Source organism: Psammomys obesus, unplaced genomic scaffold (genome assembly GCF_907164565.1).
Source record: "Psammomys obesus unplaced genomic scaffold, mPsaObe1.curated_primary_1811, whole genome shotgun sequence".
Lineage (NCBI taxonomy): Eukaryota > Metazoa > Chordata > Mammalia > Rodentia > Muridae > Psammomys > Psammomys obesus.
Genome location: NW_026592548.1, coordinates 13,955,574 through 13,967,665, shown reverse-complemented (window position 1 = coordinate 13,967,665; position 12,092 = coordinate 13,955,574). Strand labels below are relative to the sequence as shown.

Here is a 12,092-nt window from a genome sequence, read left to right as displayed (position 1 = left end):
GTAGCGGGTCCAGGAGGTCCCCAGCTCTCAGGACATGCAGGGGGCAGCGGTCCTTCCTCCTCCTTGGTCCCTCCTGCCTGTCGCCAGCCCTCCCGGGGCTTAGTGCTCGCTCCTCTCGGAAAGACGCTCACCCCTGGGCGCAACGGCAAATGGTCTGGTCCGTTGGTAGCCACCACCTCTTGGGCACGACAGCTGCTCCAGCTGCTCCTGGTCTAGTCGAGCTTCTGAGCTCTGAGCCCTGGCTTCCCCGGGAGGTGGGCGAGCTGCGGGGATCCCAGGGCCACCGGCGCGGGGCCCACTGGGGAGCAGCCAGCCGCTGGCGGGGAGTGTGAGCCAGCGAGGGACTGGCCACTGGAGTCACCCAGAGAGGGGTTGCAGCCAGCCGTAAGTACCTGCCTTGCCCCTGCCCCTCCCCTCCACACCCGAGGTCGAGGCTCCCATTCTCCTGAGTCTCTGTCCTGGATACAGGCCCGGTGGAAGCTGTGAGGACGGCTGCTGCCAGCTCATGATTCAGCATCATTGGCGTCCAGAGGTTTGGACAGAAGGGGGAGGGGACTGGACAGGGTTATTTGTGGGGTCCCACTGCAGTTTCTAAACCCGCCTGGCAGGGTGAAGGGGGCAGCGCTCCGAGTCCCCGCAGGGTTGAACTGTCATGGTTTTCTTTCAGTGTCAGTGTTTTCCCCAGTGTCAGAGCATGCTGTGCGTTCTTGAAAGTGTGTCAGTGAGATGTCTTTCCCCACACACCTCCTTTCCTCTGCTTCTCATTTCACTACACATCCACTTTATTTGATATCAAAACATCCCCCCAAACGGTGAAAAATTTCCGTAGAGTGTGTCCTATATTCAGCATGGGTTTGACAGATTCATATAAAAAGAAGATGTATAGGAATTATAAATAATACCATCATATTTTAGGTACTTTGTGAGTAAGTGAGTGTGTGTGTGTGTGTGTGTGTGTGTGTGTGTGTGTGTGTGTGTGTGATGTGAGTTATCACATCAACCCAGAGCCAGGTATGGAAAGTGAGGAACAGAGAGATTTTAAATTATGATTTCAAGGTCACAGAACAGGAATTTGAATCTAGGTCTCTCTCACTACAAAACCCATGGACCATCTATTCACTGTCTCAGTCCATATTGGGTCCACTTATGCACTCTTAGATGTTAAGTATAATTAATTTTCATAAGAGTAAACTCAAACACTAGCAACGGCAACCTGTAAACTTTGTGCACATTGCCCTGCACACATCAGGGTGATCACGCGAGAAAACATCCATTTCCTTAGCATCTAGCAAAAAAGATTTATTGGACAACAGTTTATGGGACGAGCTAGGTCCACCCAGAGATGCCCAACCTGGTTTTGGGTGGTGATATAGGCCAGCTGCTCTAGTCTTGGAAGAATAAACTAGCATCACAGTAAGAGATCTGGAAATTGTCATTTTTACCTTTGGATGATATCCGAAGGAAGAGCAGTTATCTAGTTTATGGGCTGTGAGACTTAGTCATACACACTAGAATGATAGATAAACCCAGACTCCAATGCTGTTTGATTGTCACAGCTCTGTGACTTGACACAAAGAGTGATAGTTTTTAGGTTAAGTAGCTGGAATATAGAAAAGGTCCAAGGCCATCCAGTAAGTGGTAGAAAAGGAATGAGCACTTACTCCTAAGTGCTGCTTCATTTATTAAAAAGAAAGAACAAACGTGTGTGTTGTAGTAAGATGGAAATGTGAAGAGCGGGAAATGGGCTTGTTAATTGATGCCCTGCCCTTCGGAGTCAACAATCATACTGACCTTGTATGTTCATTTTGCAGAAATAATGGGCAGGCACTAGGTCTCTCTTTCTCCTCTGATGGGTCCTTTGACTTGCTTTCATTTATGATTTATAAATTTTCTCTTAAGATATACAACTTGTTGTTGTCTTGGGTGTCAGGTTGCTAATGTACAGATGGTGTTTATTTCTAAGGCCAGGCAGAGTGTTTGATGGCATACAAGAGCATAGCTACTTGGCATTTGGTCTATCACTTCTAAAGCACTGGATCATTTGATTTGGAGAGGTTTTTATTTATTTATTTAAAAATTTTTTGTCAGTCGGGATATTGATGGACTAAAGCCCACTGCTTAATTAAGGACACAACATGGAGAAAAACATTTATATTTGTTGTTCAGGCAAAACTGCAGGAGAAGCAGGATTCTCTGTGTGGTCTTAAGTTGATTTTTAGAAGGTTATTTTATTTGTTATTTATATTATAAAACCTTGGTGTGGTATATTGCAATCCAATCTTTTTGATCCCAGGAGGAACCTCAGAATTGATATGAATGAATAAGCAGAAATAGACCATTACTGCTCTAAAAGCAGAAACTGGAAAGTGCATGTCCTGGTTGTGATGTCACAGGCAGCGTTTTAAAACAGCATGCTTCATTTAGATAATATCACTGAAGGCACAAATATAATACCAGCCTGCCTATAGAACTCTCCCTCCTCTTTGCCTCTGTGTGCATCTGACTAAAATAACTACCGAGAAACATCTAAATTTCCAACTTCAAGGAACTCTAAGTCCAGCTGAGAGGTATTTACCTACTTGGCGAGAACAGAATGATACAAAATGAGCTTAATATTAAAAGGTGGATGAGAACAGGGAACTGTTAGGAACTGAGTGGTTGGTCGGAGGGTCAGGGATGTTTCCCTGCACATCTGAAACTCGGGCATTTTTCCCTATAGGTAGAGAAACAGGGTCAGCTGAGACGTGCTTGGCACTGGGCTATGAGGAACCCTGAATGTCAGGCATGAGATCTGTTTCTGATGTGGCAACCACAGAGAACTACTAGAGATATTTTTAATCAGAGTGAGTTTTTCTTGTTCATCTTCTTTGCCTCCATACCCTTGTAGAAAAATAGAATCCTTTTGGATACTAAAAGGATTATTAGTTAAATGCAGAAAAGAACCATTCTGTGAAAATAAAATATTTCCCTTCTAAAGAGATTCACCCTTTAAAATTTTACCCATTGTACAATTGTGAACAAACTGGAAAGTATAAAAATGTAAATGAATAAGGTACTCTTACCAAGTAAAAACAACCATTGATGGCATTATTTGTGTTTGGTTTTAATCATGATGCTAATTAGTACTGTATTTATTTTTACTTTTAGTTCTCTAACACTAGTTTTCACCAAATCATAAGTGATTACTAAATATTTTCAATGCCTTTATAACTTTTCATGAAGTAGACATACTAATTTCTTAACCATTCTTCACTGTCAATAGATTATTGAAAATAATTGTGACGTCATGATGAACATTTTAATGCATAAACTTTTATATTTTAAAGATTAATTCTGTAGGCTAACATCTCTGGGGAAAGGGTATGCACTCTCCAAATTAGACTATTTCAATAAGTTTTGAATTTCTACTAAAATTTATGTGTTCAGTTTAGGACTTTACATATTGGGTATCAATAGTTGTGTAATGTTAAAATCGAACTGTCATGCCTGTGGCTTCTCAGGTCACACTGTTTCAGGCAACTCCACTTTCCACTAGAACAATTTACTACATCCTAAGAACTGAACGAAAGGTGGGCATTTAGGACAAGAGAAGAAAGGAGACACAAAGTCAGAGAACAGGTTTGGTGTGAGTAGGTGCGAGTGTCTGGTCAGAGAAGAGGTGCCTGCGATTGAAGACCTCTGCTCCAGGATTGTGTTTGTGGATCCAACCTCACAACCTCTCTCCTAGCGGAAACCACATCCCAAATTAGTCTCCTTCAAACTCCAGCCTGTGTTCTCTGTCCGATTCTCAGGTCTTTAGCTTTGGTACTCTAGCAGTGCTGGGCACGGACTGGAGCTCTCTCAGTCTATATCATAGAGAATATGTTACCCCTGCCACACCCCAACTCTTAGCAGGAGCCCCTAGTACAAAGTACAAGGATACATAGGAAGCACATTTGATGGGCTCTGAAGTTCCTGTTTACTGCTGGTGTACACTTGTCAGAGATGACCTTTGAACAAAGTGGCAGCCAGATGTTTAAAATGCTTAGTGTCACCTCTCAGCACTTGGATTCTTACCCCCTTTTCTCACCAGAGGGGGGAAAAATCCTCTTGTGGAGGAGACCGTGCCTCAGTTTCCCTTATGTGTTGCAAAGTTGTATAACACTCTCTCTCTATTATGAGTAAGACAGGAGTCCAGTGTTGAAAATGTGCTTTACTTGGGCTCTTGACTTATTCCCCAACGTTCTTTATTGGGCTTCCCTCGGGACCTACTTCCATCCTCCGTGTTTTGGTCATGAGACTGGGGCTCTGCTGAAGTGGTTGGCTCTAAAATTTCTAGGGTGCTCATGGAAGGGGAACCAAGGGCTATGACTTGAGGACACAATTAGGACCTGATGCTCATTCTAATATGAGTCAGCCTTGAAAAACTAAAGCACTGCATTGCAAACCACAGAGAAACTTGACCCGCTTTTTAGGTCCCAACAGATGATTGGGGGGAAGCTAGGCTTTCAAGGGCCTGAGTATTTTAAGCTGAATTTGCCTTATGTTTACTTGGAGACTATTATCAAAAAGTTTGTTTAAGTTCTTAGGAGCTTGCAAATCCACTTCGAATCTCAGCAAAAGTAAAATGGGCTTTAGCAGTCTCTCTGAACATAAAAGTAGAAAGTATAAAGAGGTTTACCTATTCATTCCCCTTTGTCTTTATTTCCCATTTAGCTCTGATCATTAGTGACAAAGATAAGGCAATGGGTTTGTTTAGGTTATGGGGAGGGGGTGAAACATTAATTTCCCCCTTTACTTTTCCACATCTTTTCCTTGAAAGTACCTGGTTGGTTGATTTTTGTTTGTTTGTTTTAGAATTCAATGGTTAAGAGCTCAGTGGGACTTCTCAGGGTGGTGCAAAGGTTTGCTTCCCCTCCCCTGAAGGTGATGATGTTGTTGATATGTAAAACTACCCATGTTGGCTGCTGTTTCTAAGTTGTTGGGATACCTGAACTTCCAAATCTATGTTATTTTTGTCCTTCTGCATAGCCATGTGAAATGGAACATTATATTTGACAAAGGACTATTTTTGAACATTTCTAGCTCTCTCACCCACTGCCTTGTGAAGTGTGAACAAGTACCACAGCTAATGTGACAAGATGAAAATAGCCTAGTGTCTATTTAAAATTTATTTTTTTTAATGTTAAAAGTTTCTCCCTCCTCCATTAATGTTTGGGCAGTGAAGCTGTCTTTTAGAGGAAGTTGTATATTTGTAGATTTAGGAGGTGAAGGGACAGTAACCCAGGCAGCATCCTCAAGATCATGGCTATAGGTCATTCCATGGCTGGCTTGTGGACATGCTTAGGCACTCTCATTAAAGGCAGTTCCATCCCTCTTTTATAAGTTTATTCCTCCTTGAATTGAAGGCAGAAGTAGTTTTAATTGTAATAGCCCCATTATATTTTAAATATGGCATATTGGTAAGAAAAGCAACTGTAAGTTGAGTCACTGCATTTCCTGGAAACACCCTAATGTGTAATTTTGTCATAATTGAAAGTCTACTTTTTTTTTTGAAAGGTATTTTATCATCAGTTAAAATATAATGGCCGTGTGTAACATCTGGAGTGATAACTGGAGAAGCAGAACAGTTAGACTGTTTCTCAGCCTGTATCTGGCACAGTCTGCTGCTTACTAATGGCTCTGGGATAGTCTTGGGAAGAGATAAGATGGAGACTGATCCCTTTTCTGTAGTCGGTTGTTTAATATTCATTAGCCATCTGTGAACATTTTCATTTAGTTGCAGATTTGATCACATCCAAGAAATAATCTTGAGTGACATAGCATTTATAACATCTAGAATCCTGCGATTTGCAGGTATCATTTTGTCCATTTTAACAACGTGAAAGATAGAAGTAAAGGGACATCAAACAGCCAAACATTAGCATATAAAGAATTAGCAGTCAGCTCATAGCGCTCATAGCCATTCCCAGTAGATGTACATTTCGACACCTGTTGCTAGCACTTTTATATGAAAGTAAGAGGATGACCTTTGCTGGTTTATTGATAGCTTTTTGTTTTTGCTTCCTTTAGGGTAGTTGAGAAAAACTTAAGTTATTGGATACTGGTGTGGTCAAAATGTACACATTTCAACCCATCAGTTTTGGAATATATAAAATAATCATTCTTAGAACTCATTACAGCTAAGTTAAAAAAATCAGATATCTTAAGTATTAAAACAAGGACCATTGCTTCTCAGAATCAATGAGGTTGGGACAGAGAGATGACTCAGCAGGTAAAGTGTCTGCTGCACAAGCCTGAAGACCAGAGTTTGAACTCTGGAACCCGTGATGTAAATGCTGTTTTAAATTTCTCAGATGAGAGACATTCCCAAGCTTTTCTATATCTTGCTGAACCCTCGCTGGCTGATTCAATCCAACTGTTCTGGCCTAAACTCTCCAAGCTGACTGATTTAAACTAGCTACTCCTGGTTTCTGACAGAATTGCTCTGCCTGGCCTCAAACTAATTCTGGCAATGTGTTTTAATCTTCTAACTGCTTCTCGTTCTCTAGCTTGTTCTGTCTTTACCTGTGTCTATCTTGTTCTTTATGCACTCTATCTCTGTAAAACTGTCCTAGTAAAAGCTCAGTAAAAAAACCTCTTCTCTTTCCCTGTGCTGCTCTTTTTTTAAAAATTATTTTTATTAATTTTTATTCACTTTGTATCCCAGCTGTAGCCCCCTCTCTCATCCCCTCCCTCCCTGTTCTCCTCTCATGCCCCTCCCCCAGTCCACTAATAGGGGAGGTTCTCCTCCCCTTCCCTCTGACCCTAGCCTATCAGGTCTCATCAGGACTGGCTGCATTGTTTTTCTCTGTGGCCTGGTAAGGCTGCTCCCCACTCAGGGTTGTGATGAACAAGCCAACCACTGAGTTCATGTCAGAGATAGCCACTAGGAAACCCACTTGGAGACTGAGCTGCCATGGGCTATATCTGTGCAAGGGTTCTAGGTTATCTCCATGCATGGTCTTTGGTTGGAGTATCAGTCTCAGAAAAGACCCCTGGGCTTTCCTTGTGGAACTCCTGTCTCTCCCTTCTTTCATAAGATTCCCTGCACTCTGACCAAAGTTTGGCTATGAGTCTCAGCATCTGCTTTGATACCTTGCGGGGTAGAGTCTTTCAGAAGCCCTCTGTGGCAGGCTCCTGTTCTCTTCCCCGTTTTCTCCTTCTTCCTATGTCTGTCCCATTTATCTTTCTGAATGAGGATTGATCATCTTACCCAGGGTCCTCCTTCTTGCCTAGCTTCTTGAGGTGTACAGATTTTAGTATGTTTATCCTATATTATATGTCTAATATCCACTTATAAGTGAGTATATGCCATGTGTGTCTTTCTGCTTCTGGGATACATCATCAGGATGATCTTTTCTAGTTCCTACCATTTGCCAGCAAATTTCATGATTTCCTTGTTTTTAATTGTTGAGTAGTATTCCATTGTGTAAATGTACCACAATTTCTGTATTCATTCCTCAGTTGAGGGGCATCTGAGTTGTTTCCAGATTCTGGCTATTATGAATAAAGCTGCTATGAACATGTTTGAGCAAATGTCCTTGTTATGTACTTGACCATATTTTGGATATATGCTTAGGAGTGGTATTGCTGGATCTTGAGGTAGCACCATTCTGAATTGTCTGAGAAAGCGCCAGATTAATTTCCGAAGTGGTTGTACAAGTTTACATTCCCACCAGCAATGGAGGAGGGTTCCCCTTTCTCCACATCCTCTCCAGCATATGTTATACCTTGAGTTTTTGATCTTAGCCATTCTGATGGGTGTAAGGTGAAATCTCAGGGTCATTTTGATTTGCATTTCCCAATGACTAAGAATGCTGAGCATTTCTTTAAGTGTTTTTCTGCTATTTGATATTCTCTATTGAGAATTCTCTGCTTAGCTCTGTACCTCAGTTTTTAATTGGATTACTTGATTTGCTGCTTTTTAACTTCTTGAGTTCTTTATATGTTCTGGATATTAGCCTTCTGTCAGGTATAGGGTTGGTGAAGATCCTTTCCCAGTATGTAGGCTGTTGTTTTGTTCTGACGACAGTGTCCTTTGCTTTACAGAAGCTTTTCAGTTTCATGAGATTCCGTTTATTGATTGTTGATCTTAAAGTCTGTGCTGATGAAGTTCTGTTCAGGATTTCAAACATCTTATATGAATATGAGGAGCGCATCATTTTCTGGCAGTTACTATTTTTTTTACTACTTTACTTTAATGAAGCTATTTAATGTGATATGAACACATAACACAAATCTACTACCCTAACTTCTTGTGTATACCCTAGAATGCTCAATTTATGCACATTGTTGTGAGGTGGACCTACAGAACCCTGTCCTCTTTAGTTCTGAAATTCTTTACCCAATCAGCAGCTCACCTTCATTCTTCCTTGATCTTAGCCATGGGTAACGTACATTCTGGTCTCTGTTTCTATAAATTTAAAAATGTTACATACTGTTCTAATGAGCTATGGATCTCATATGGATGGAGTCAGATAGTGTTTGTCTTCTGTAACTGTTTGTCTCAACACAGTGCACTCACCCTGTTGTAGTACGTGGCAAAATTTCCTTCCATTTGAAGGCTGAGTAACAGCGCACTGTATGTATGCATCACATTTTGTTCTATGTTGGTTCCTTCATGACATTCGTGTTGCTTCCATATGCTTCTGTGGACATGGGAAGCAAATATCTTTTCAGAGCTCTGTTCCTACTGTTCTTGAGTTGTTCTTCCAAGCAGGATGCCCGGTTCATGCGGTGGTTCTATTTTGTACATGCTGAGGAAGGCATGATGTTTGATACAGTAGTTTGAGTATTTTATTGCCAACAGTGCACGCGTCTTCTAGTGACTACACTCCTGCTGCCATTTCCTATGCTGGGGTGGTTTGTGAAGTGGTGTCTCCCTGTGGTTGTATTTCTCGATGATTATTGACACTGAACATCTACCTTTTTATATGCCTATTATACATCATTTTGGACCTGTCTCTTAAAGTCATCAGTTTTAAATAGGATTAGTTTTTTAATTGTTTAAAAAGTGTTATTGGTTAAGCTGTAGCTTTTATGTATTCTAACTGTCAATCATGTATCTGGTAGATGCTTTGCAGGTATGGTCTCCCATTCTGTTGGTCAGGTCCTTGATCCGTTACGGCCTTTCTTGTTATATATAGTCAACTTTTCTTTTTTTGCTTTTCATGCTTATATCTGTCATTGTGTATTGTGTCAGTTGAAAAATTTACTGTTGGATTGTTTTGAATTTATGTTCTTTAATTCTTTTCTTCTTATTCATTAAAATATACAAGATTATTTTTGTAAGTTTGTAATCATGACCTATGCTATACCATTTTATAAATTAAACTTAATCCCAGTTTTGTCCATGGACAGATTTAAAGTGAGTTAATTTCTTTACTATATCACTTCTTCCAAATCATGAACATGACACATTTTCTTAGGTTCTTAAGTCTTCCTTGATGTCTTCTATCAGTATTTATAAATTTGATGGAATTGATTTTGCACATTTTAAGTACTTATTTTCATCCAGAATAAATATAAATGACATTCAGTTTCAAAATTCTGTTTCCATTTCTTTGTTGTTAGTGAGTAAAAATGCAATTGGTTTTGTCTCTCAGTTTTGAAACTTGTAACCTTGATTTCTTGGTGATAGAGTTTACAGATCCTTTGATATTTACTTTTAATGCTAAACACGATTTAATCATCTGCAAACCAGAAACATTTTTTTTTTCCTTTTAGGCTAGTTACACACCTTGGTTACTCTTGCCTTGGCTGGAATACAATGGCTGGAACTTCATTTTGTATTAAATAAAAGTTATGAGTCAATATCTTTTGCCTTGTTCCCAATCTTAAGCAGACATCTCTCAGTCACTAACAAGTACAATGCTACTTGTAATGTGTGTGTGTGTGTGTGTGTGTGTGTGTGTTGTGGTGGTGGTGGTCACCCCTTTGTAGCTTTCAACACTTCCACAAAGTGAAAATGTTTAAAAAATTACATCTGTACTGAATATATGTATACATTTCCTCTTCATTATCACTCTCAAAAAATATAGAATTTCTATTTGCATGGCATTTGTGTTGTATTGTCAGCAATTTAGAGACGGCTTAAAGAATGTGTGAGAGGATTTGTGTCTATTAAATGAGGATATTAGGCTGTTTTATGTAAGGAATTTGAACACTGATAGATTTTGGTATCTAGTGGGGATTTGGGGACTTCTGTACATGCCGTTTATGGCGGTCTAGGACATTCCTCTCTATTTCTAGTGCAATGAGATTTTTTTGGTAAACACATGTATGTGATTCCAGTACTTGTGAAGTAGAGGCAGGATTAGGAGTTCAAGGTTATCCTTGGCTGTATAGTGACTTTGAAGCTAGTCTGGGCTATATGGGATCTTCAAAATGTAAAAGTAAAATAATTGCTAGTTGATATGAGTGTTGTTGATATGGCACATCACAATGATTTTTGAATAGTGACTCAACTTTATAGACATGAAATAAATTTTAATTAGTCACCAGTGTATGTGTATACGTGATTTACATTTACACATATGTATATGCACACATTTGCTAAACTTTGTTAAGGACATTTGCATTTGAATTTATGAAGGACAATAGTCTGGGACTTCTTTCATTCATGTACTTTTTGTCTGATTTTGGTTCCACGTACTAGAACATGAGTTGGGAACCATTTCCTCTTTTATATTCTGAAGGAGGTTGTATGAAAGTGGCATTAAGCTTTTGGGTGTTTGGCAAGGTTCAGATCAAACCATCTGGAACTGGAAATGTTCTTTTCAAGAGTTTTTAAACTAAAAAAAATTTCTTTAATAGTTGGATAACTGTTCAAGTCATCTCTTTTCTCTTGGAATGAGATTTGGTAGCTTGTGATTTTTTAGAAAAATTCTCTAGGTTATTAGACTTATGCATACATTTGTTCCTGGGTTTCCCTTACTACATACTTTTTATATCTTGGGTCTTTTTCTGCTTGTTTTAGCTTTATTTTCTCTAATTTTTCAAAGTTCTTAACTACAAACTTAAAATATGGATTCATTATTGCTTCTCCTATCTCATGTCAGCATTTATGCTCAACACAATTTCTTTATCTTACAGAGTATGATGTCATATTTTTATTTATAGTCCATTCTAGATCAGTGTTTAAGAAAGCATTTCCCTTAAGACTTCTGTTTTGACTCATGGGCTACTGAGGAACATTTTTTTTTTCTGTGTATGTTTTTAAAGATTTTATTGTATTTGTTTTGTGTGTGTGTGTGTGTGTGTGTGTGTGTGTGTGTTTGTGTGTGACATGTGTGTGCAGGTGCCTAGGGGGGCAGAAGAGAGCATTCTTAGAGCTTGAATTGCAGGAATTGTTAGCCTCCAGACACAGTGTTGGGGACTGAACTTGGATCCTTTGGAAGAGCTTGAAGTGTTTTTAGCCTCTGATTCTTCTTTTCATTTCCATTTTATATTTCTCAAATGAATTTTTTTGAGTCTCACTATTTGGCCTAGGTTGGTTTTTAAGTCAGAGATTCAGGTTATCATCTGGCTTAGCCTTAGCTAGAACTGCAAGCTCAGGCTGTGATGCTGGGCTGAGAAAAGACACTGATTTTTGCTCTCATTTCTGTTTTGGTTTCCAGCTTATTTTTACTTAGTTAAAGAATCTTCTCTGTTGAAATGGTTTAAATCATTTGCCTAAAAGTTGCTTTGGTTTGTAAGTCTTCCTGTGTTTTATGGTTGAAAATACATGATAAAAGCTTGATGGGTTGCTGAAATAATGTGTATTCTTTTGGTTTTAAGTAGAAAATGCTAAAGCCAACCATATCCTATCAGCTAATTCACTGCTCATCTCTACTCTCTGAGCAGCTTTATAAACGCCCTTATAATGTAGGGTCGCTCACTTATTTGTCTTTCTGTGACTACATTTCAATAGCATAATCTCCTTCACCTCCACACACTGTCACAGAAAACAAGACGTCTCTTTAAAAGCTGAATAGTGTTCCACACTATATCTACATGCAATCTATCTATCTACATGCTATCTATCTATCTATCTATCTATCTATCTATCTATCTATCTATCTATCTATCTA

General features: G+C 39.4%; 1 protein-coding gene across 2 annotated transcripts in view; it reads left to right on the top strand.

The window, feature by feature from the left end:
* The first annotated feature begins 223 nt into the window (after nt 1-223).
* Ttll7 (tubulin tyrosine ligase like 7) overlaps nt 224-12,092 on the top strand; it is a 135,361-nt gene continuing 123,492 nt past the window's right edge. For both annotated transcript variants that reach the window (XM_055614370.1, XM_055614369.1), the window contains exon 1: nt 224-384. The gene's annotated coding sequence lies outside the window, so the exon portion shown is untranslated. The remainder of the gene's footprint in view (nt 385-12,092) is intronic.